Genomic DNA, 25,564 nt, shown 5'->3' on the forward strand with positions numbered 1-25,564 from the left:
GAGTGTGAATCAGAAAACTAACAGACCTCGAACGGGCTGTTAAAATGAGTCCAATCACCTCATTTCTTGAGTATCTGCATCTCTCTCCACTGCACTAAGTAGGCAGTCTAGGAGTCCAATCAACTGTGTAATACCAACACACATTCCATAACACAGAGGATCCATCCCAAGGTTAATTCTCTCAAGAAAAAAAAAAGTTCTTTAAATACTAAATCTAGGACTACTTGCATAAGTAAAGCTCTCCCAACAACTGGAAAATTAGCAACAGAATGTCAGGCCTTTAATTAGAGGCCTAAAAGTGGCCCAGTACTCTTTAGAAACTCCATGTAGGTGGAAATATACACAGTTTTCTACAATTGGCAGCTTTGTTTTCATTAATAGGACTTTTTACAAGACATTTTAGGATACTTCAAATGACACTATATAGGATCCAAATCCAAAATCCAAAATGAGAGTGCCACAGCCAGCAACCAGACTAGAATACTTCCACACAGCCCTGCCTGACTCCTAGACTAGACTGAGCTTAGAGGTGGGCAAGAAAATTCAGGGAGAGCATCACCAATCTAGAACAGGTAGACACAGGTAACACATTCTGAAGGCAAGCACACCTGGAAGCAGAAAAACTTCATCTATTGCCTGAATTGTGTAGTACTAGGTATGGACTTCTAAAAGATATCCTAGGGGCAGGGCACCTGGGGTAGCTCAGTCAGTTAAGCATCCAACTCTTAATTTCGGCTCAGGTCGTGATCAAGCCCTGAGCAGGGCTCCACGCTGAGTGTGGAGCCAACCTGGGATTCTCTCTCTCCCTCTCTCTCTGCCTCTCCCCAGCTTGCATACGCATGCCTGCTCTCTCAAAATTAATAAACATTAAAACAAAATAAATAAAATACATGAAATAAAATAAAATAGAATAGAATAAAATAGAATAAAGATAGCTTAAGGGTACCTGGATAGCTCAGTCAGTTTAAGCATCCGACTCTTGATCGTGGCTCAGGTCTTGATCTCAGGGTCATGAGTTCAAGCCCCACGTTGGGCTCCACGATGGACATGGAGCATACTTAAAAATAAATAAATACATAAAATGCATAAATACTAAAAAATAAAAGATACCCTAGAATATGCCAAAGTGATAAATGTGGTTAAATCCAGATAGAGAAATTTTAAGTAATTTTTTAATCCATAATTTCTAAATAAGAGCTGGCCTGGTATAGCGGTATATGGGCCCTGCAATCAGACTGGCCAACTGAATCCCAGCTCTTCATTTTCTTGGCAAAAGAAGGTTTCTTGAAACAGTTACTGAACCAGCCTATACTTCAGTTTCCTCGTCTATAAAATGTGACCACTGAGAGTAGGTATATAACAGGGTTACCATGAAGATGAAAAGATTTACCAAATGAAAAGTGCTCACTATTCTAGAATGCCAATGCTTGTACTAGAATAATAATTTCATTCCGCAATGAAGAATTAAAATTAAAATAGCAGTAAGAGGGGCACCTGGGTGGCTCAGTCAGTTAAGCGTCCGAGTCTTGATTTTGGCTCAGGTGATGATCTCAGAGTTTGTGAGCTCGAGCCCTGCATAAGGCTCTGTGCTGACAGTGCAGAGCCTGCTTGGGGTTCTGTCTCCCTCTCTCTCTGCCCCTCCCCTGCTTGCCCTCTATCTCTCTCAAAATAAATAAAAGCAAATGTTAAAATAGCAGTAAGAAAAATTTTTTAAATCAGATAAATGAAATTTAATACAAATTCTCTTAGGCGAAATGAAACTGTCCACTGTAGCAGTCTCCAAACCATTTCATATAAAGGATCTGAGTACTGACATCTTTAAAAAAATAAAACTACAGGGTAATGGTTAAAATAACAATACCCAACACTTTCACAGTGCTTTTGATGTCCCAGGAACTGTTCTTCGTACTTTACATAAACTAATTTATGATCCTCACAGCCACCCCATCAGGTTCGTGAGGTCCCAAGGGAACAAGTCACACTGTCAGTGGTGGATTCAGGATTCAAACCCAAGCAGTCTGGCTCCAGAGTATAAATACTTAATTACTACAGAAAACTCCATAGTGCCTGAGATAGAACTTCCTAGCCAGTCTCTCTTCTAGTCATTTACTAGCCTCACATGTATTAGCCCCTCAATAATTGTTTTACTGCCTTACAAAATCAATTGGAAATCTGTTTGCTTAATATTTGTAATGTTCATTTCCTCAAAGGAGAAGAAATTAAAGAATGACAGCAAGGAAAATGAAAAAATTCTCACCCCTTCCTTTACATCAATATATGGTTTTTGAGAGAAAAAAGGACTCTAAAGTCTTTGACGAGAAATGACTCTGAATTTGATAAAATACCATATGAGAGTATATCATGAAATTCAGCCACTCTGTATTTACCCTACACAACTACCAACTCCATCAAAGTAAAAAAAAATTACTTATCAACAGGAAATAGAGATAGATGCCACAGCAAATTTACTTCTGTCTGGCTGCTAGGCCAGAACATAAATCTTGAAAACATTAATCAACAGAAGATATGATTCTGCATACTCAGTCAAACCTGTGTATGCTCTTTTGTCAAACATGAACTATAACATAAACACATCTGAGAAAAGAAGGGGACTCTTACATGCATGGTCTCATGCCAACCCTTTCTCATCCATGTGGCGGGCAAAGTGCTAGTGACCTCCTTGCACTGCCAGAGTTAGTTCCAAATCAAGATTCTCTATAACCAACTTAGTTTACCAGCCTGTGCTAGACTCTCTCCAAAGACAGCTGCCATCAAATCCTTCCTACTCTACTCCCATGCTGCCCCACCCATTAAGGGATAACATATTTCTCATCGCCCTCCCCGCCCCCCCACCCGAATATGGGGCTGAACTTGTGACTTGTTTTGACCACAGAATACGGCTGAAGGGCTGTGTCAGTTCCAGGGCTGGCAGCTTCATATTTGAAAGACAGCATATTCAGAACAAAGTACAGAGGCAGTGGACATTCTGAGAGCAGGGAAGGGAATATGAGATATTATATTTTGGGGGCTTGAAAGTGCCAGATATAAAGGTGATGTGATTTAATGGGTAGAGATATGACAAAGACGTAAGAAGTTTCAATGACGGACTCTTACCACTGAGTTGTTATATAATCTTTTACAAATCACACTGGTGCTGAATTTCATTTTTCTCCAGGTACAAACTGAAAGTAATAATACCCTTTTTGTAACTTAAAGGAGTCATGTCCTTGGAGAACATCAGAAGAAATGGGTTACAAAACATTCAAGGCAGAGTTACTACTTTTGGAAGTACAAGCCAAGTTAAGAACTAACAATAAGGACAGTGCACAATAAACAGGAGTTCGTACAAAGAAGTCTGGCACCTTCAGTTACGAGACAGTGCAAAAGAAGCTACAGGAGCCATGAAGCAGAATCAGAGAAGACCTTTAATTAATCACCTGACAGATTAGAAGCAAATAATTTGAGAGAATCAAAACCAATGCAATCAAAATCAGACACATTCTTCATAAGAACCAAAAGCCCAGAGATAAAACGCTAACAGAACCTACACCCCTACTGCAGATATGCACAACATCTATGTTCTGAATTACAAAACTCTTCAATACAATTGTCTCCACCTAGAAAGCCAGGCTAAGACACGGTAATGGGTAATGAATTGAGTACCCGGTACAAAGACTGTCAGCCCAAATTTACCAAGAGATAAGCAAGCAATACGACCTCTTTTGTTCTCATATCCACCATCACCCCCAATGTTTTTTTATATATATCAATTCAGAATAAGGCACACTTCTACATGGTATATCACAAATAGGCTAACAGCCTTACAAAATGTTTTGAAGATACAAAACTAAGTAAATTCTAATTACTGTTTTTATAATAAAGAGGAGGAAAAGGCACTAGCTTTTCTGCTGCAGAGTTTGCTTACTAGGGTTCCTAAAGTAAAAACAACATGACCTAATGTCTGAAACACAGCAGAGTTTGTACTCACAAAGTGTGATCAAAACTGGAAACAGAAAGCCGTAAGTTCCAAATCTGAGACTGACAGTTTTCCTTATTGTCACTTACCTCAGAAGGATAACGAAAAAAGGAATGAAGTGTTATCTGCAAACTATTCTGGGGAAACCGGACTAAGAATACAAGAATCCCTGGAAACTCAAGGAAGAGCAAGGAGGAAACCACTGAACCAACAAGAAAGTGAAGCTCAATTTTTGAGTCCCAAGCTATCAACAGAATCAAGAAGCCAGGAAGGTTAGCCTTAAATGCACAAAAATGGCGAGAGACTTTCTATTAGTAAGCAGAGAAAAAAGAGTAGCTTTTGATGAAAGAAATTTCAGAGGCAAAAACAGCTTAACCCCAGAACTGGGAACTGACCCCAACTGCCTCAGGCAAACAGACCTAATGACTTTGGCAACAACATCCCTTTCATCCACCCACAATATTAGGAGGCTGAAGTAAAGCTGATTTCAAATCATGAAGGATCACATCTTTCTGTTTTCTGCACAGTCTTTGGGAAAAAGAAGTGCAACTCTCCCCCCCCCCCACAGTAACACATTGCCCCCAGGATTCCTGGAAACCCCAGGAGCCATAGCAACAGTATTGTTAAAAGCTTGGAGAACATTAACCAAGAATCCTCACGAACCCCAGGACAGATGAGATTACTGAGATTATTGAGATGAGATTATTTAAGAAAAATAAAACCTGGAAGAGGTTACGAAATGCATCTAGCTTTGCAAGAGGCATCAGTAGCCAAAGCAGGATTTGAATTCAGGCTTTTTCTTCAGATAGTATCAGAACTTGACTCCCAGTCAGTCCTTGGCTCGGCAGATACTGTGTTCAGTGTTCGGTGTTCTCCAATGTTAGAGTCAGCCCAGGTCAGGTTCTTGGCTGACCAGAATAGGGAAAGAAAAAATCTCCCTCAAGGCTTCAGGAAAAGAAGTCAAATTAGTAAATGTAGAGCTCTTATGCTAAAAGGTCCAGATGCCCCTCCATCTTGCCAATCACATTTCTCACCCAATCAAAATAAATCACTGGATTTAAGAACCTGGATTCCATTTCCCCAACTTTCCGGATAAAAAAACAGTTAAAGAAGGGGAGGAGAAGGGGACACCTTGCTGGCTAAGTCGGTTAAGCGACTGACTCTCAGTTTCGGCTCAGGTCATGATCTCACGGTTTCATAAATTCACTGCAGTGCAGAGCCTGCTTGGGATTCAATCTCTCTCTCACTCTCTCTCTCTCTTTCCCCCCTCCTCCACTCACTCACAATAAATAAACTTTAAAGATTTTTTAAAAAGGAAGGGGAGGAGAAAGATGCAAAAGCAATGATAGCCAAGAAATGTTTATTGAACATTTACTTATGTACTCAGCACTATTCTAGGCACTGAGAATACTTAACTGAACATCCTTGCCCTCAAGACGCTTATGTCATTATGTAATTAAAAATTGGGGCGCCTGGGTGGCTCAGTCGGTTGGGTGTCCGACTTTGGCTCAGGTCATGATCTTGCAGTTTGTGGGTTCGGGCCCCGTGTCGGGCTCTGTGCTGACAGCTCAGAGCCTGGAGCCTGTTTCGGACTCTGTGTCTCCCTCTCTTTCTGACCCTCCCCCGATCATGCTCTCTCTGTCTCAAAAATAAATGAACATTAAAAAAAAAAAAAAATTGAGGAGTGCTGCCAACACCCCGGCGGAGAAGCTGAGGTCATCAATGAATCTGAAATATTTAAAGTGGATACAAAACTGTTTCAGCAATGCAGACAATTAAGGGTGTTGTTGTGGGCGATAGTGCCATTGGTAAAACATGCCTCCTGATATCCTACACAACAAACAAATTTCCACTGGAGTAGGTACCGACTGTTTTTGACAGCTATGCAGTCAGTTATGATTGGTGGAGAGCCATATACCCTTGGACTTTTTGATACCACAGGGCAAGAGGATCATGACAGGTTACGACCGCTGAGTTATCCACAAACAGATGTATTTCCAGTCTGTTTTCCAGTGGTCTCTCCATCCTCATTTGAAAATGTGAAGGAGAACTGGGTGCCTCAGATAATTCACCACTGTCCAAAGACTCCTTGCTTCCTTGTTGGGACCCAAATTAATCTCCGCGATGACCCAAGATTGAGAAACTTGCCAAGAACAAACAGAAGCCTGTCACTCCAGAGACTGCTGAAAAGCTGGCTCGCGACCTGAAGGCGGTCAAGTATGTGGAGTGTTCTGCACTCACACAGAAAGGCGTGAAGAACGTATTTGACGAAGCAATATTGGCTGCCCTGGGGCCTCCAGAACTGAAGAAGACCCGCAGGGGTGGGATGCTATGGACGTCTCCAGACCCTTTTCTGCACAGCTGGTGTCAGCATCGTACTAAAAGCAACGTTAAATCAAACTTAAGATTAAAAATTAAAATTCGTTTTTGCAAAAATAAATAAGTAAATAGAGGATACTTTAGTGGCGCCTGGGTGGCTCAGTCAGTTAAGTATCCGACTTCGGTTCAGGTCATGATCTCACGGTTCGTGTGTTCGAGCCCCGCATTGGGACCCGTGCTGACAGCTCTGAGCCTGGAGCCTGTTTCGGTTTCTCTCTCTCTCTCTCTCTTTCCCCCTCCCTGGCTCACACTATCTCTCTCTCAGAAGTAAATAAATGTTAAAAAAAAAAAAATGAGGATATTTTCAATTACTCAATTACTCAATACGCTAGGAAGAAAACAAGGATGGGGCGCCTGGGTGGCTCAGTATGTTGAGCTGCAACTTCAGGTGAGTTCTAGCCCTACATCGGGCTCATTGCTGTCAGCGCAGAGCCCACTTCGGATCTTCTGTCCCCCTCTCTTTCTGCCCCTCCTCTGCTTGCGCTCTCTCCCTTTCTCTCTCAAAAATAAACATTAAAAAAATATGGAAAGGAATGTTTTTGGGGGGGCAGATCAAAGGGAGGAAATCAGTAGCTGAGCATCATTTCCCATTTTTCTGAGGGAGACTGAGAAACTGAGTAAGTCAGGAGAAATTTTTTAGTATTTTCATGTAACTTAATACTGTAATAAATACAATCCAACATTACTTCCTATTGTTAATTACACATAAGACTAAATTTAAGTAGCATTTAAATCCTTTACTTCAAAAGTAAACAGTGATCTTAAAGCCTTGTAAGTACACAGCAGAAAAATCCGAATATTTATCCAATTATGGCCAATTGATAAACGAAAGTGGCAGAACATAACATACATTTAAAGCAATACTTTTATCTAACAGTCATTGAACATTTGCTACACACCTGGCAGTGCTAAACACTCTTCCATATTATCTCATTTATTTCTCACAATGACACTACAAAGATAGGTACTATCATTATCTCCATTTCATTTTGCAAATCACAAAACTGAGGCTTGAAGAGTGAAACGATTGGCCCATGTGGAGGAGAGATTCAAAATCCAAATAAGTTGCCAAAGTGCATGCTCTAACCACTATACACACTGCTTTTATAGAATCGGCATTAAACCTCAGATCCAGAAAAATTCCTTTTTGTGTCCTCACATCTAGCAGGTCATAATTATAAAGTTGATTCAGAAGAGAGAATGAATAAATTCAAATGAATCTGAGTCAGAACACAGTGACTCATGCTATATACCCTGACATCCATGCCTCAACCTACCTATCCATAAAAGGGACTACTCTCACCACAGCTAACCATTACTTGCCTCCTGGAGGGTTGTATTAGTTAATATTTGTAATTTTATTTAATTTTTTTAAATGTTTGTTTATTTTTTGAGAGAGAGCACAAGTGGGAGAAGGGCAGAGACAGAGGGAGACATAGAATCTGAAGCAGGCTCCAGGCTCTGAGCTGTCAGCACAGAGCCCAAAAAGGGGCTGGAACTCAGGAACCTCAACATCATGACCCAAGCCGAATTCGGACGCTTAACAAACTAAGCCACCCAGGCACCCCAATTTCTCCCTTTTTTTTTTTTAATTTAAAGAAGACATACCATAAAACCCAGCAACCACACTCTCAGGCATTTATCCCAGAGAAATGCAAAACTTACACAAAAACTTGTACACAAATGTTCACAGCAGCTCTATTCCTAATAGCCAGGAACTGGAGAAAAATTCAGATGTTCTTCAATGGACAAATGATTAAACAAACTGTGTAACATTCAAAACATGAAATACTACTCAGCAGTTAAAAAGAAAGGAACTATACTGATTGATTCAGGCAACCAAGTTGAATCTCCGGGGAATTAGGCTGAGTGGAAAGGCCAATCTAAAAGGTTACATATGCTCAGGTCATGTTGTCATGATCTGTGGGTTTGAGCCCCACTTCGGACTCTGTGCTGGCACCATGGAACCTGCTTGGGATTCTCTCTCTCTGCCCCTACCCTACTCATGCTCATGTTCTCTCTCTCAAAAATAAATGAAGTTAAAAAAAAAAAGAACTTTTTATAACTAAATAGCTACATATGGGGGCACCTGGTTGGCTCAGTCAGTGGGGCATACAATTACATCCTTTTTAAATTGTAGTTGACCTATATACATAGAATTCTTGAAATAACAAAGACCAGATTAGTCGGGGGGGGGGGGGGGGGGGGTGGATTACAGATAGGGCAAAGGAAGTAGGAGATGGACCACCTTCTCCTATGGGTATTTCCCCTTGATTCTCTGCAGAAAGCTTTACTGCAACTTTACCCATTGCACTTGCCTGATGATTTATGATTTGGGGATGGGTGTGGCTATAAAAGGGCATCAAGGGAGATCCTTGTAGTGATGGAAATGTTCTGTATCTTGTTTCAATGGAAATATCCTGGTTTTGTAAGTTATTAAAATTGGGAGAAACTGGGTAAAGGGTACACTTGATCTCTCTCTCTCACATTATTTCTTAAACCTGCATGTAAATCTACAATTATCTCAAAATAAAAGTTTAACTTAAAAAAAAAAGGTAACATATGCTCCTCAGTAACAAGTGAAAATTAGTCTGATCAATCGCCCTCCCAAACCCTCCCATTTCCACCCTCCTGAGATAACTATGCAAACTCACTGCTTAGACAAACATGTAGGCATCTTATTAGATGTTTTGTGTATCAAAATGAGATTATATATACTACATATTACCCTGCAACCTACCTACTTCACCTATTATCACTGTATCATAAAGAGCTTAAAAAATCTTTTAAGTGCCAAGCAGGATGGCAGGTATAGAATATTTTCTGACTGGTACAAATCTGACAATGTTTATCATGTTAATATACGGTAGCTGAGACAGCATCGTTTAGTGAGTGAAAAAGAGAGTTCCGTACAATACAGAAGCAGTATTGTAAAGAGATCCGCACAAATGCAAGGTCTTCAGCAGCTATTCTAGGATCCCAAATGCCTCCTCCATGGAACTATCCTCGGGGGCCCACAGAGGAAGAAATGCTAAAAGATTTCTTTTCAGCAGAAAAGTGCTAGAGGGGATAATTCTCCCACATACTCAAGGCAAAGCAAACAAACTTCTCTGAAAATATATTACTCCTTCAAGCAGAAGTGCAAAATGCACAGTTGATAATTTTTAAAACATCCATTTTTGTAATAGCTACTACCACTTCTATTGAGTGCTAATGTTTTATATATTCTATCTCTAAAGCTCCCTCCTACCCCAGTCCCATTTGACAGACAAAAACCTGGCTCAGTGTGAAATTGCTCACCCATAGTCAAACAGTGAGTACACGGTAAAGTTGGTGTTCAAAGCTATAAAACTTGTGCTTTTCCTACTTTATCCGGTTTTTCTATATTACCACATACTAACAGAAGAGAGTCAATAAATTTAACACTGTATTTAGTGTTTTTAGTGTATTTAGGCAGAAGCCATTTTCCACATATGTCTGCTGACTTTGATCCAATTTTTTCCCCCATTTAGTATATTTTGGGGACAGTATACTATGTAGCACTATTGTAACAGGGACAGAAAGGTAAACAAAACCTCAAAGAGCTCTCAGTCTGGTGGGGAGTCTGCAACTGTTGTACACTGTAACTATATAGCTACTATACTGAAATGGGGCAAGTACTACCCACAAGGAAGTACAAAGTGCTATGTGTTTGAAGAATCCAGCTTCCACCCAAAAGCAAATGATAATCTCTCACATTAGCTTCCTTACAATTAATTGCTCTTCATTTCAATTCTGCTCTGATATACAACATCCTTCCATATAAAACACTGCTTTGGTCATACTCAATAAGTACAAATGAAGGCCTGCCAACGCAGGTCAGCATAAAGCTCCTTCTCTAAAAGTAATGATGCAATTTTTTAAAATTTTGGCAATGAAAATGAAGTATCTTTAACCTTTCTGGTCAAACAATGGATGTACGGAATTTAAACTGACGAAGACATCATTTTGAACATAAGATCTTACAAAGTTAAATTCACCTGTCCATCATTACAAGATTCACTAAGGGTAGCTCTAAGACAAAAGCCCAGGTTTCTCAAGTCATTGTATGGGGTTCCTTTTCACTACTGCTTCTTTCTTTTAAGTTCAATGAAAACGAACTTAATGAAGTTCAGATTTTCTCTTTTCATCAACAATAGATGCATCCATGAATAAGTAATCATGCACAGTTCAAAAACTATCAAAAACAAACATGCTGAACACCATAATGAGGTACATATAGAGGTAAAGGACTGCCTATCCTTGGTATGGAAGAAGTTCTTCAGGTATTTGGGGGGGAGGGGATGTCAATAGATTCTTAAAAAATTAAAAAAGCCATCAACAACATCATCATCATCTCAGCAACAGCTAGTATTTTAGGGGTATCCACTATGAGCCAGGCAACTTGAAGGTGAAGGTTCTTTCTGATCCTTACAGCCACTCTTGAAAGAGAGGTGTTTGCACATACTAGGTTTATAGAAATATTCCCAAACTCCACAGCCACCCCAGGGGCTAATTCCAACTCCAGAGTGCCTGCTCTTTTCCCACTATCCCACACTCCCTAAGGACAGAATAATTGCACTGCATATGTGGCTGGGACATCAAGTCACTTAAAATTTTGACATAATTTCCCGACTGGCAGTTATGTAATTTAGCCACTTTTCAATCTTCACGTTTTTTAACTAATTTTCTTTCATGATTCCTCAGTGGCCTTCCAGGTTGCTTTCTTTTCTTTAAGAAGCAGAACCCTTTTTCCAGATGAAATCTTATGTGAAAACACTAACATATAAAAGAGATCAAAATGAGCTGCTCTGGTTTAAGCAGAGTGGGAGAATCAAAACTCTTCCTGACTCTCACGCCACCCCATAGGCACCTCCAAAGAACACACTTAACTCTGGGCACCTGGCTGGCTCAGTTAGTAGAGCATGCAACCCTTAGTCTCAGGGTCATAAGACCACAATGGGCATGGAAAGGAAGGGAGGGAGGAGGGAGGAAGGGAAGGAGGGAGGGAGGGAGGGAGGGAGGAAGGAAGGAAGGAAGGAGAAAGAAAGAAAGAAGTGATAGTATATAAAAGAAAAAAAGAATAACATTAACTTAAAGACTCCAACTTCTCTATCTCAGGTTTGCCATTCACCATCTGTATAACCTTTGGCAAGAAAATGTTTCACTTTTCCTGTCCTTTATTTATTTCTTTTAAAATTTTTTTGAATGTTTATTTATTTTTGAGAGAGAGAGAGAGAGAGAGACAGAGCATGACCAGGGGAGGGGCAGAGAGAGAGGGAGACACAGAATCCAAAACAGGCTCCAGGCTCCGAGCTGTCAGCACAGAGCCCGACGCGGGGCTCGAACCCACGGACCATGAGATCATGACCTGAGCCGAAGTCGGACGCTCAACTGACTGAGCCACCCAGGCGCCCCTCCTGTCCTTTAAAATAGAGATACTACCATCCATTTTATAGAGCTTCATTGGTTTGTTATGAATATTACATGGAGGAACAAATATAAAATTCCCAGTACATGTTAAGTATTCAAAAGTTGGCTCCCCTCTCTTTTATCCTGCAGAGGTAACAGTTGTTGCCAATTCAAGAAAGCTCAATAAGTATATTTGATGATATCTGTAGTAGCAGAGAAGTGAACAAGTAAATGCTCCCACAGCTCAACTGAAATAGACATAATAAATCCTCCATTAAAGCAACCTACCAATGATAATACCCCCTCCCAGCTTAGCTTCCCAGTCAATGACCCATGAACCTCAAAAGGTGTTTTTTAACAATAGACGAGATTCTTTAATGTACACCTTAAAGTGTCAGGTGAATGTGTTAATGTTCTCAGTAATTTAACTTTGGCATTTCCTGAGCTGAGCATTTAAACTGGCAATTTTGGGGCGCCTAGGTGGCTCAGGCAGTTAAGCATCCGACTTCAGCTCAGGTCATGATCTCAAGACTCGTGAGTTCGAGCCACACCTCGGGTTCTGTGCTGACAGCTCAAAGCCTGGAGACTGCTTTGGATTCTATGTCTCCCTCTCTCTCTCTGCCCTTCCCCCACTCAAGCTCTGTCTCTCAAAAAGTAAATGAACATTAAAAAAATAATAGTAGGGGCGCCTGGGTGGCTCAGTCGGTTGAGCAGCCGACTTCGGCTCAGGTCATGATCTCGCGGTCCGTGAATTCGAGCCCCACATCGGGCTCTGTGCTGACAGCTCGGAGCCTGGAGCCTGTTTCGGATTCTGTGTCTCCCTCTCTCTGACCCTCCCCCGTTCATGCTCTGTCTCTCTCTGTCTCAAAAATAAATAAATGTTAAAAAAAAATAATAGTAAATAAACTGGCAATTTAATACAACATTTAATGAATATTTTTATATTTATGTTCTACAGCATGAACCAATGTTCGCTCATTTGCCCATCTTCTGGGCTTCTATTTTTCCAAGCACTACAAAACAAAAATACATCTGTCATGTGCACCTTCCTTAAGCAATTTTAATCTGGCCCTTCTAAACAGTCATTAAGAATCTATTACCTTAGTCTATTATTGATAATGTGTTCCCATTTCTACATGTGTAACAGGAGACCAAAACAATTTTTACAGGAAAAGATTCTCAGTCCTAATCTAAACCCAGCCAGCAGCTCTCAAATCACACACACTATGGAAGCTGCAGATGTTGGCTTTGATCCCTATGGTTTAGGAAGAATCACAACAATAATACATCACATAGCCATGAAAAGATTCCTTTACGATAAAGAACACATCCCTGAGCGTTGAACATGGGAGCCAAGAAGATTCAGAATGCTAATCTTCCATTTTACTAGGAGACCTTGAGCAATTTACCTAGTCTCCACTGATTATTTCTTCATAAAGAAAATGAAAATATACTCATTACAATGCCAGAGATACTGTTTTGATTAACTACCTGGGGTTTGGTTACCAGGGACCTCAGAAGTCATCTTTCTCATCTCCTTCATTTCTTAACAAGCCCATGCTTGAGTCATCCTACAAAGACCGTTACTGAGTCTTTGAAGAACATATTTCACAACCTTCCTCAGTAATATCCCAGTATCTTGTTGTCAGGAAGTTCTTCCTAATTTGTAATCTATATCCCTTCTGCTGCAATTAAAACACATTCCCTCTTGTCTTCTATGGGAAAAGAACATCTGCTTAATACCACCTGAACAATATCCCTTCAAGAGATTATAAAATATAGGAAGCCCATTTTAAACAGCTTCATGTAAATGCAACATGGCTTTAAATGGGTCATCTTAGACAAAGAACATGATTAAGAGTCTTAAATTCCCAGTTCCATCACTGACTTGCTCTGAAGATGATAGGAAGTTAAAACCATGCAGATGCTGTACCTCAATTACCCCATCAGTAAAATGCAAATGATAAAACCAGTATGTTAGGAGAACTCAGTTCCTCAAAAAACTAAATATAAAGGCAAGAGATTCTCAATCCCAATCTAAGCCCAGCCAACAACTCTCAAATCACTCACTCTGTGGAAGCTGCAGATGTTGGCTTGATCCCTATGGTTTAGGAAGAATCATGACAATAATACATTACCAGATAGCCTTACAATTAATTACACGCCTAGGTAGATACCCAAAACAACTGAAAACAAGGACACGTACATGCATGTTTCCAGCAGCGTTATTCATGATTTCCAAAAGGTGGGAACAGTCCAAATGTTCTTCAATGGGTAAAGGAACAAATTATGATATATACATATACAATAGGTTACATATTGTTATGATTCCTCTTGTATAAGAAATTCAGAATATATCAACCTATAGATACAGAATGCAGACTGCTGATTTCCAGGGGCTGGTGGAAGGAGGGAAATGAAGAGAAACTGTTTTACTTTGGAGTAATCGAAATGTTTTGGAACTAAATAGAGGGTGGTGGTTGCAAAACATTATGAATGTATTAAACACCACTGAACTGTTCACTTTAAAATGGTTAATTCTGGGGCACCTGGCTGGCTCAGTCAGCAGACCATGTGACTCTTGATCTCAGAGTTGTACATTCAAACCCCACATTGGGTTTGCAGAATTACTTAAAAATAAACATTAAAAAAAAATTTTTTTTTAATGTTTATTTTTGAGAGAAAGAGACAGAGCATGGGTGGGGGAGGGGCAAAGAGAGGGGAAGACACAGAATCTGAAACAGGCTCCAGGCTCTGAGCTGTCAGCACAGAGCCCGACATGGGGCTTTAACTCTGGACCAGTGAGATCATGACCTGAGCCAAAGTCCCAAGCTTAACAGACTGAGCCACCCAGGAACTCCTAAAAATAAAATCTTTTAAGGGACGCCTGGCTGGCCCAGTCAGTATAGCTTGCGACTCTTGATCTCAGGGTCATAAATTCAAGCCCCACATTGGGCATGGAGCCTACTTAAAAAAAAAAAAAAAAAAAAAGTAAATAAATAGCACCTGGGTGGCTCAGTCAGTTAAGTGTCCAATTTTTTTTTTTTTAAAGTTTATTTTGAGAGAGACAGAGACAGAGAGTAAGTGAGGGGCAGAGATAAAGGGAAACAGAATCCCAAGCAGGCTCCGCACCATCAGCACAGAACCCGATGAGGAGTTTGAACTCACCAACCACGAGATCAGGACCTGACCTGAAACCAAGAGCTGGACGCTTCACCAACTGAGCCACCTAGGCACCTCTAAGCGTCAGACTCTTATTTTGGTTCAGGTCTTGATCTCACGGTTCATGAGTTCCAGCCCCACATCAGGCTCTACACTGATAGTGCGGAGCCTGCTTGGGATCCTCTCTCTCTGCCCCTCCCCGCTCATGCTCTCTCTCTCTCAAAATAAATAAATAAAAACTTTAAAAAATAAATAAATAAACAAGGGGTGCCTGGGTGGCTCAGTGGTTAGGCATCTGACTTCTGCTCAGGTCACGACCTAGTGGTTTGTGAGTTCAAGTCCCACATTGGGCTCTGTGCTGACAGCTCAGAGCCTGGAGCCTGCTTCAGATTCTGTGTCTCCATCTCTCCCTCTGCCCCTTCCCTGCTTGTGCTCCGTCTCTCTCTCTCAAAAATAAAAAAATATTAAGAAAAAAATTTTAATTAATTAATTAATTAATGGTTAATTTTGCGTTGTATGAATTTCACCTGAATAAAAAAAAAAAAAAAAAAGGGAAGGCTAGAAGAATTAGTGGGGACAATATCCATAAAATGCTTAGCCCTTCCCAGAAAAGTCATCATATAAAATTCTAGGTAGACTGGTAGCGAAAACGTTTAATATTATCTCATTATAGCCTATTAGACTCTTAAGCAAAGAATATGTAAATGGGAAACAAAACAGAAACCAAAATAAAGTCTAGAGTCACATTTATATGTACTCTATATGGCAGTAAGAACCAATAAATACGTGACTGAATAAAGAGATAAAGTAGGGGCGCCTGGGTGGCTCAGTCGGTTAAGCGTCCGACTTCAGCTCAGGTCATGATCTCACAGTCTGGGAGTTCAAGCCCCATGTCCGGCTCTGTGCTGACAGCTCAGAGCCTGGAGCCTGCTTCAGATTCTGTGTCTCCCTCTCTCTCTCTGCCCCTCCCCTGCTCATGCTCTGTCTCTCTCTGTCTCAAAAATCAATAAACACATTTTTAAAAAAATTTTTTTAAAGATAAAGTAAATAACCAAGCACATGAGCAAATTGACTATAGCAACAATGACCACAGGAAAGCAATAAGAAAAAATAAAAGTAAGGAATAAATTTTAAAAGCCAAAATACAAAGACACATTAAGTAGGGAATTGAAAAGAGAAGCTAATGACAGCAAAACTAAAAAGTACATAAACCCTTAAATTCCAAGGCCACATATACAAATCATGAGAATCACTACTCTTTCCATTCTGCAGTTACCCTCATTCCTTGACCTCTTTTCGCCACCCCCCCCCCCAGCTTTTTTTAAACCTCTTTCTCCTTTAATCCAACCTCCTGGCAAGACACCAAGGCTAGGCCACCAAGAAGAAAATAAAAAGGTATCATTCCTATCTTCATGGACATTATATTACTTCTTCTTAAAGTATTACTTCTTCTGGGAAGACAGACAGGCTAATTACCAAAATATACAGACCATCTCCACTTCCTCCCGTCCCACTTTTTAAATCCACTTCAGTGGATTTCTGAGGTTTCCTCAAATTCTTTGGATCTTGACTGGGAACACTCTCCTGCTAGTCTATACACACATTCTCTCTAGGTAATCTTACCATTTTCCTTGACTGTAAATACCACCTCCCTACTAAGAGCATCAGATTTACTGCCAGCACCCCTGCCAGCAGCACTCAAAGGCTCCTTGCTGGATATCTCCACATGTTTTTAACAGAAAGCTCACACTCAGCAGGGCTTAAGTTGAGGTCTTCCTCCTGCTCCCCAACTCTAGTCAAAATCTGCTCCTCCTCAAATGTTTCCATCTCAGAAATGGCAACTTCATCTATCCAGATGCTCATGCCAGAAATCTGAGAATCATACTTGACTTTTCCCTCCTCCCACATATTCAATCCATCATTAAGTCTTGCCTGTCCTAATTCTAAAATATCTATTGGGAAAAAAAAAAATGTATCTATTCAATTTTTCTACTTCCTCCCATCTCCATTGCCTACAGCCTAGTCCAAGCCATGATATGGTCATCTTTTGCCTGGACCACAAAAAGACATCTTTAACTATCATACTTCCCCCACTTCTCTTTCAAATTTTCCAAATTCCAAAATTTTTCCCACAAATTTCCAAAATTTTCCACAATGTAGCTGGAGCAACCTTTTAAAATCATATATTAGGGTCACAACACTCATACTTAAAACCTTCCAATGCTTCCAGTTATATTTAGGAAAAAAGTCCAAAATCCTTAACACAACCCTGCCTACGTCTCTATCCTCATCCTGTGCCCCTCTCCTTCCTCCCCCACTGCTCACTGTACTCCAACCACACCAATCTTCTTCCAGCTTCTCAAACTGTGCCACGTTCCTTCCTACCTCGAGGCTTTCATACATGCTATTCCCTTTGCCTTTCCCTTTCAGCCTTCTAATCTCTGCTTAAATATCACATCTTCAGGAAACTTTTCCCAAGGCTCCAATATAATTCAGGGTCCCCTACTATAATCTCTTTTTTACTTCTCCATCATAGGACTTGATACACTTTGCAATTACACATTTATTAGCGTATTTTTTGTTTACCATCTCTCTCCCCTATGGACAACAATCTCTAGAAGAGCATGGACAGAGTCTATTTTTGTCACTCTAGTCTTAGTACAGTGGTAGTAGTTTAGAGAGTTTAGAATTATTTAAAGTAGTTCAGAATCAGTATAATTTAGGGCTTAAGAGCAGGAGACTATGGAGCCAGACTGCTTGGATTCAAATCCTGGTGCTGCCAGTAACTAGGCTCTAAGACCTTGGGCAAACTGCTTAACCTCTCTCTGTGCCACAATTTCCACATCTACGAAATGAGGAAAATAAAAGTACCTACACCACAAAACTGTAAGAATGAAAAGAATTAATGACACAAAGCACTTGGTACAGTACCTGGCACAAAGCACTTCAATAAGCACGGTTCTGATCAGCTCTTATCATGGTATTCATAACACCTACCACAGTGGTAGACAACATTTACTGAATGAATGGATGGATTAATTAATTAAAAAAACAAGACTCCACTATCTTCATTAAATAGGTTTTTTAAATGACAGCACAGGAATTTTACACAGACTTCAGAGAGGAAAACAAAAACGGATAGTTAAGGTAAAGACTGAAGCACCCACAATTTATGATGGCATAAAGGGACAAGAGAAATAAAAAACTAACTCTACTGCATTCCTGTACCACTATATGAAATACAAGTTCACTCTTCCAGAAGTTTACCCAAGTTGATTTGGTAACTTTGACTTTTCCCTAAATATCATTCTCTTCCATGCCTTTAGACAACTTCTTCCAAATCGTTCAAGTACTAATCACAGTTCAAATACATGGTAAAATTCACATGCTAAAATTTTCTACCTGTTTGGCAAAGAAATGTTTTTCTGTTCCTAAAATAGCTCTGGCCTGTTTTACCATACATATTACAGAATCCTCAAAATTCCGTCATGTCTCTTCTACTTGGAATTCTGTCAGACACTGTTGCTTTCTAGGTTTCTCTCTCCCAGTAAAGACATGCCCTCTCACTTTAACTTGAAGCACACTGAGGGGAAAGGAGAAACAAATGCACTGCTTGAACTTCCTGTTTCCTGTTTAAGTTTTCTCAGAAGACACTGAACTTCAATCTAAGCATCACTGCTGTTTGTTGTCCTTTTGGGGAACATATAATCTTCAAGGTGTTATAATAATAATATTGAAAACAATAACAGGTGGCATATATAGCACTATCTGCTGTTCTAAATGCTTTACATATATTCTCTCATTCATTTCTCACAATTGTATGGTATTCTACACATGAAGAAAGGCACAGAGACATTAAGTATTTACATAAGTTGCAGAGTTAGTAAATAGTGGTCCTGAGATTTGGACTCAGACTGCCTGGCTCCAAGAATCAGTGCCACTAGGCTGTTATTCAAGAGTCTGGGAAGACATATTTTTCTATCCTGTTTTCACTGGTCAGCTAGGCTGAAATACTCCAAATCTCTCCCCCAAATCAAACAGGCATATTAATCCTCTGCAACCCAGCAGAATTTCAAATGTTTCATTATATCATAAGCATATACACCTAAAACAAAACAATGTTAACTCATGGGAAACTACACGTTCTATCCTGGGAAGCAGAAATAAACAAATGATGAAATAATGAAATGTGAAATTTGCCTCAGTTAATTCGACAGACAGACATATGATTCCAATAAGCAGTAGTAAAAAAATGCTACAAAACACCTTTAATATCTTGAAAGAAAGGTACTAAACAAGATTATAAGTACATATTATCATATACACATACTCAGCAGCAGCAGCCTACATTTTCCCTCTCTCAATTTCACTACAATCCTTCTAAATCTTTCCCCTTATATAAGGCTAAGTACTTCAGCTTAGTCTCTGCTACAAATAAATCTGAAGTCATGTATCCAGTGTTTAAATTCACTGAACTCAAATTCCAAAGAATAATTATTTTAGAAAAAATTAACAAATGAAAACTAATTAAATTCAGGTCACATTAGAAGTAAAAATTAAACTCATTAGCCAAGCATGCTGGACATTTCTAAGTCATAGTGATCCTTTATTATCCCAAATCCAGTGTCACCAAACACTAAGTAACAAATATTACATACAGCAATTTTATCTTTTTTTTTTAATTTGTTTATTTTGAGAGAGAGAGAGAGAGAGAGAGGGGCATGAGAGCATGCATGTGGAGGAAGGGCAAAAAGAGAGGAAGAGAGAGAGAATCCCAAGCAGGCTCTGCACTGTCAGTGCAGCCCGGTGAAGGGCTCGAACTCACAAAGTGTGAGATCGTGACCTGAGCTGAAATCAAACACTTAATAGACTGAGCCACTCAGGCACCCCACATGTAGCAATTTTAAATGAAGACTTCCACTGTGATGGCAGAAAGAGAACCTTAATTTACTGAATCATGATATGTTGTGATTGCAACTTTTTAACGGGATTAAAGATGCCATGACTGAAGACTCCAATCTCCCCAAGAACACCCAGTGCCCTCCTCACTTCTTCATCTTGCTGTCAGCCCTTGTTTCTTTCAGAGCACAGCCTAAATTTCAATATCCATCAGATTCCTGGTCAACTCTGCTCCCCACTGGAATAAACTCCATAAGAGTAAGAATATTCATGTCTACTTTTGTATCCCAGCATCTAATGAGCATTCAATAAATATTTGCTAGATGAACAAAAGTCTGAAAAGGAAAGGGTTGAAACACAGAGTCACAATCAAGAAATAGTTCCAGGGCACCTGGGTGGCTCAGGCAGTTAAGCATCAACTCTTGATTTCGGTTTAGGGCATGATCTCACAGTTCATGAGATAGAGCCCCATGTGGGGCTCTGTGCTGACAGGGCAGAAACTGGAATTCTCTCTCTCCCTCTCTCTCTGCCCCTCCCCTGCTCTCACACATGCATGCATGCACTCAACAGTTCTTGCCCGCACACACTGTCTCTCTCAAAATAAATATACTTAAAAAAAAAAAAAAGAATAGGGGAGACTGGACAGCTCCATTGGTTAAGCATCAGAATCTTGATTTCAGCTCAGGTCATGATCTCATGGTTCATGAGATCAAGCCCCACATGGGGTTCTGTGCGGACAGCATGGAGCCTGCTTGGGATTCTCTCTTCTCTCTCTCTCTCTCTCTCTCTCTCTCTCTCTCTCTCTGCCCCTCCCCCACTCACACGGCTGCTCTCTGTCTCTCAAAATAAATAAACAAACTTGGAGTACCTGGGTGGCTCAGTTGGTTGAGCATCCGACTCTTGATTTGGGCTCTGGTCATGATCTCATGGTTTGTAAGATCAAACCTCCTTTGTGCTCTGCACTGATGGTGTGGAGCCTGCTTGGGGTTTTCTCTCCCTCCCTCTCTCTCTGCCTCTCCCCCATGCTCTCTCCCTCTCTCTCAAGGTAAATAAACAAACAAACTTAAAAAAAAAAAAAAAAGAAGAAGAAGAAGAAGAAGAGGGGCACCCGGGTGGCTCAGTTGGTTAAGCATCCAACTCCTGATCTCAGCTCAGGTCATGATATCATGGTTCGTGAGTTTAAGCCCTGCATCGGGCTCTGTGCTGAAGCCCTGAAGCCTGCTTAGGATTCTGTTTCCCTCTCTTTCTGTCCCTCCCCTGTTTGCTCTCTATCACTCTCAAAATAAATTTAAAAAAAAAAAAGAAAGAAAAAAAGAAAAGAAATAGTTCCAAAAGGTCTGATAGGAATACATTGTACCTTAGGAAACAACACAGCACAAGAACAATACTCAACAAAGAAAGGAAAAGGTTTAGGTGGAGAAGTGGAGATTATCAACCCTAAGAAAAGACAGAGAACAAAATGGAAAAGATACTACATTAATCTATAGACACACAGGCAGGACTAACTGGAAGAGGGGGGGTAAATATTCTCAGCCTCACCCCATCTACACATACAGCACTTAAAACTTCTCTTTCACTGGCACTTCCAGGCATTCACTCCTTTCCACACACATATTAGTTAAGCTCCTCCAATGCTGGTTTAATGTTTGTCACCTCTATCCTCCATGACTGTCAGGCATAATGTTGCCTTGAAAGAAACAAGTTGTCCAAGAACTTAGATGACTGCTCACCATTGCTGTAAGATAGCATAGCAGTTAATATCTAAAGAGCACTTTATCTTTTTAAAGCAGTTTTACATACTTTTTTCTCAATAGAAATATTATGATAAAAGTATTATCTTTCCCATTCTCTAAACACAGGTTCATAAAAGTATTCAAAGCCTTGTTTTTAAATCCCAACTCTGCTACATACTTGCTGTGTGATCTTGGTCAAATTACGTACTCTGAGTTCAGTATCCACTGGGAAAATAATATCTACCTTAAAGGACTGTTGTATTAAATGAGATGATGCCTGTGAAGAACATGACATAGTAAATGCCCAGTAAAGGGGAGCAACCTTCCCTACAGTCTCCTTAAATAATTTGTAAAGGATTTCTCAGCTATGAAGTGTATAAGCCTAGGACTTAAATCCAGGTCTCCTGATTCCTTAATCTGTTTTCTTCACACTACGTCATTTTGGCAGACTGCCACATACTACTGGGCACATAAATACATTCTGACAATAACTGATCACAAAATTTTTATCTATCAGTAACTAATTTTAGCTTTGCAAAAAGGGGGAAAGATAGATCTAATTAACTTTGGGGTGGGGGGAGAAGGGGCTTGAAAATATAAAATATAAATCACCCCCAAGCCACAGGACAAGTTGTACCATAGTACTTCTGTACAAACAGAAATTATGACAAGAAACAAAAAGTTCTCTCTGGGTTTATGAGGAACAATTGGAGAAGGAAACAAGAATGACTATGATTAAAGGAACTTAAGGAGTTTTGGGGGCCGGGGGGGGGGTGTTTATTTTGTTCTGTTTGTTGGTTTGGGGTTTTTTTTGGTAAACCAAACCACTGGGCAAAAATATCTGCATCCCATTCCAAAATAACTCTATCAAGGCTGAGACGTATCTTTAAAAAAAGAGACTTCAGTGTACTAACAACAAAACTTTTTCTCAAACTGCTTTCAGAGCAGGATAAATGGGAATAGTGAGATACGTTGTCAACATTCATGAAGATCCTTGAAGATCATAAATGTATGGACTCAGTATTAATAAGAAGCAGAAAGAAGCATGATCAAAAGAACAAAAGTTTTGGCACACCTGGCTTGCTTAGCCGGAAGAGCACGCGATTCTTGATCTCAGGACTGTGAGTTCAAGCCCCACACTCGATGTGGAGCTTACTTACAAAAAAAAAAGAAAAAGAGAAGAAAAAGAAAAAGAATAAAAGTTTCATAAGCTTCCTAACATGTATTGAAAATAATTTGAAAATTATACAATATAAAACCAAATTATTACAGTTAATAAAAATAACCAGTAGTTTTCAAGTGATACATATAATTAATCTTTTCCAAGGTAGAATATAACTCCTTCCAGGACAAGCTATAGAAGATATTCAAAGAAGTTCACATCTTTAATAATCCTCAAGAACTTTCTCACGAAAAGAGAAGATAGAACAATTAAGTCACATCCTGAACCCATAAATTTCTGAAAGGAAATGCCAGAAGAGAGCCTGATCTGACACTGACAGAACAGCGCAAGATTTAACGAAGAAAGGTAAACTGTGGAGTGAATTTCTATCACAAAGCAGGGTAGAAGCCAATAAGCTCTATCCCTATGACCTCACCACCAGCACCACAACCAAATTTCTTGTCTTCGTCAATTCAACTTAAACCTCTGCTAATTATTTCCTATAGAAACGTAACAAAGTGTTGCTAACATTTTTTGTGACACTCCTAGCAAACTCCATCTTTATTTATTTAGCATTCGTTAGGAGTCACTGAGATACTACATTAACTACAAATTCTATGCAGAATCAATTCCCAGGAGATAACGTCGCTTCCTTCACTAAATGCTCTCCTCTGATATACGTTCTCTTCTACCATAAAAACTTTTTCAGAGAGCACACATTCTTAGCCTAACTTCCCAATCTAGGTTCACCAGTCTGGTGGCTCTTCTTTAATCCCTTTCTGGAAGTTCTGAGGTCCTGATAACTAGGAAATCACTGATGACCAAGGACCCCACGCTTAGATATTGCTGACCTCAAAATCAAAAACATTAGAGGAACAATAACCTTTCCACAACTCATATTAGAATTCTAAAATTGTTAAAAACAAAACACATACTTGTATAGTTTCCACCCAAGGACTAGAAATTTAATCTGTTCTCTCTTTAAAACCACTGTCCTACTGATTTTACATACTATGGAAATACTTATTCAACCTAAAACCACCTCTAGCCTGAATATTTTTTTTCGACAAAGAAGCTACACAAATTAGGATCGTGACACTGAATCCAATGAAAATAAAATGAGTAAGAACGCTTAGTCCCCAAAGTTTCTAAGTTGAGAGAGAAAAGAAAAACATAATGGAGATGCCAGAATTTTAACTTTAAATTTAAATATCTCAATATTTGAATGAATCCTACACAATGGCTGTTTGGTATACGCACAACTAAACCACTAATCGAATATGATAAAATTGTTCTGAAAACGACTCCTTGGGTTTCCTTTGGATTCTTCCTAGAAAGCAAACTCTTCAGGACAAATATCTGATTTGAAAATCTTCACCAATCCTCCATGCTTGGACATTAACCACTTAACAACATAGTTGGAAGATTTCCATTGAGAACAAGCTGGGGGGGGGGGGGGGGGCGGAGAGAAATAAGTATCAACCAGAAAGCAAACTGGTCAGCAAACAAAATTTTCTATCCAAGAAACAGAATTGCCATTGCTTTTCTCACTAAAATGATACAGACTTTGACAAACAAAACCAGCATGGTCCCTTTACTTCTGAAGTCACCAGTGACAGAATCTGTATTCCCAGGTAGGAGAGATCACAAACGACATATCGCTGTGTACAGAAAGTGACTGGTAAATAGAGAGGGAGGGGGAAAAAAAAACCCGAACCTGCAAATGACCAAAAAACGACTCATGGTACGTTTAAAGACCTATTTGGGACGTGGGGAAAAGTCAAGTCCCAGAACGCTGCCTCAGTTTCCCTATCCCCAAAACGCAAGAACATGACACTTCGCTCAGAGCAGCCAGGGGGCCGTGTTCCACTTGTTTCCACCTACTCGAGGGTCCCTTCAAAGGTCGGACTCCGAGGAGGTCCCCAGCGCAATTGAGTCATGACACCTGGGGCCTTGGGGGTGGGGAGGCGGGAGGGGAGACCGAGGAGGGGCAAGCGCGCAAAGCTCTATCCGTTCCTGGAAGGCGATTTCCCCCCACACTGAGGGTGCCAACACCCGCCCTAGACCCAACATCCCCTCCCTACCTAACCGCGTAAAGCAGCCCCAGCATCTCTCCCTCCTTCCGGCCTCTCCCTCAGTGCCCTGCCGCCTCTCCGACCGCGCCCCCGAACGCCGCCGGGTAGCTCCTCCTCCGGCCGTGTCTCCGCGGCCAAGCCGCCCGCCCACCCGCCGGCGCCAAGGTCTTCCCAACCCGCCAGCGGAAGGATGCCGGGCCGGGCCTCCCAGGCTCCTCCCGGGCCTACCTGCAAGGCGGGCGGAGGCTCCGTCTGCAGCCCAGCGACGGGACCCAACCACCGACAAGAAGAAGAGACAGGAAGGAAGCAAGGGGTCCGCTCTACCGACCAGCGGAAGAAAGCAGCCTGAGCGCGGGGCCTCGCGGATAAGTCAGCCTTCGACCCGGCGCCGCCGCCGCTCAGGAGACATCAAGCAAGAAGACGGCGCAAAAGATCACCGAATGCACGAACGGCCCAGACATCATAGGATGAGCGCCCAGCCAATCGTTCAAGGAGATGCAGTCGAGCGCCGAAAAACTGCTCCGCTCCAACCCTAGGTCCGACTCCTGGCCAAGGCATGAATAAACAAACCCAGATCATAAGCGACGGAGTAAAGTAGCCGGTGCTTCAGCCATTTTCTGTGTTGCTTGCCAGCGAAGTTGTTTAGAGCACCGGAGTTTTTCTTGAGTGTTGGAGATCAAGGCATAGCACAATAACACTTACCAGTTCAGCAACTAAGTTATGGACTCCCAACATTATCCCAACTGAG

General features: G+C 40.7%; 1 protein-coding gene and 1 pseudogene across 8 annotated transcripts in view; one reads left to right on the forward strand and one right to left on the reverse strand.

Annotated features, from left to right (window-relative positions):
• AMBRA1 (autophagy and beclin 1 regulator 1) overlaps positions 1 to 25,242 on the reverse strand; it is a 177,745-nt gene extending 152,503 nt beyond the window's left edge. For 7 of the 8 annotated variants that reach the window (XM_042959017.1, XM_042959019.1, XM_042959016.1 and 4 more), the window contains exon 1: positions 25,045 to 25,242. The gene's annotated coding sequence lies outside the window, so the exon portion shown is untranslated. Of the gene's footprint in view, positions 1 to 946; positions 989 to 25,044 lie in introns of those variants that run through there. The other variant, XM_042959013.1, reaches the window with a different exon arrangement.
• On the forward strand, positions 5,673 to 25,352 carry LOC102950466 (annotated as a pseudogene).
• The last annotated feature ends 212 nt before the right edge of the window (positions 25,353 to 25,564 follow it).

The sequence above is a fragment of the Panthera tigris genome, chromosome D1 (assembly GCF_018350195.1).
Source record: "Panthera tigris isolate Pti1 chromosome D1, P.tigris_Pti1_mat1.1, whole genome shotgun sequence".
Classification (NCBI taxonomy): Eukaryota; Metazoa; Chordata; class Mammalia; order Carnivora; family Felidae; genus Panthera; species Panthera tigris.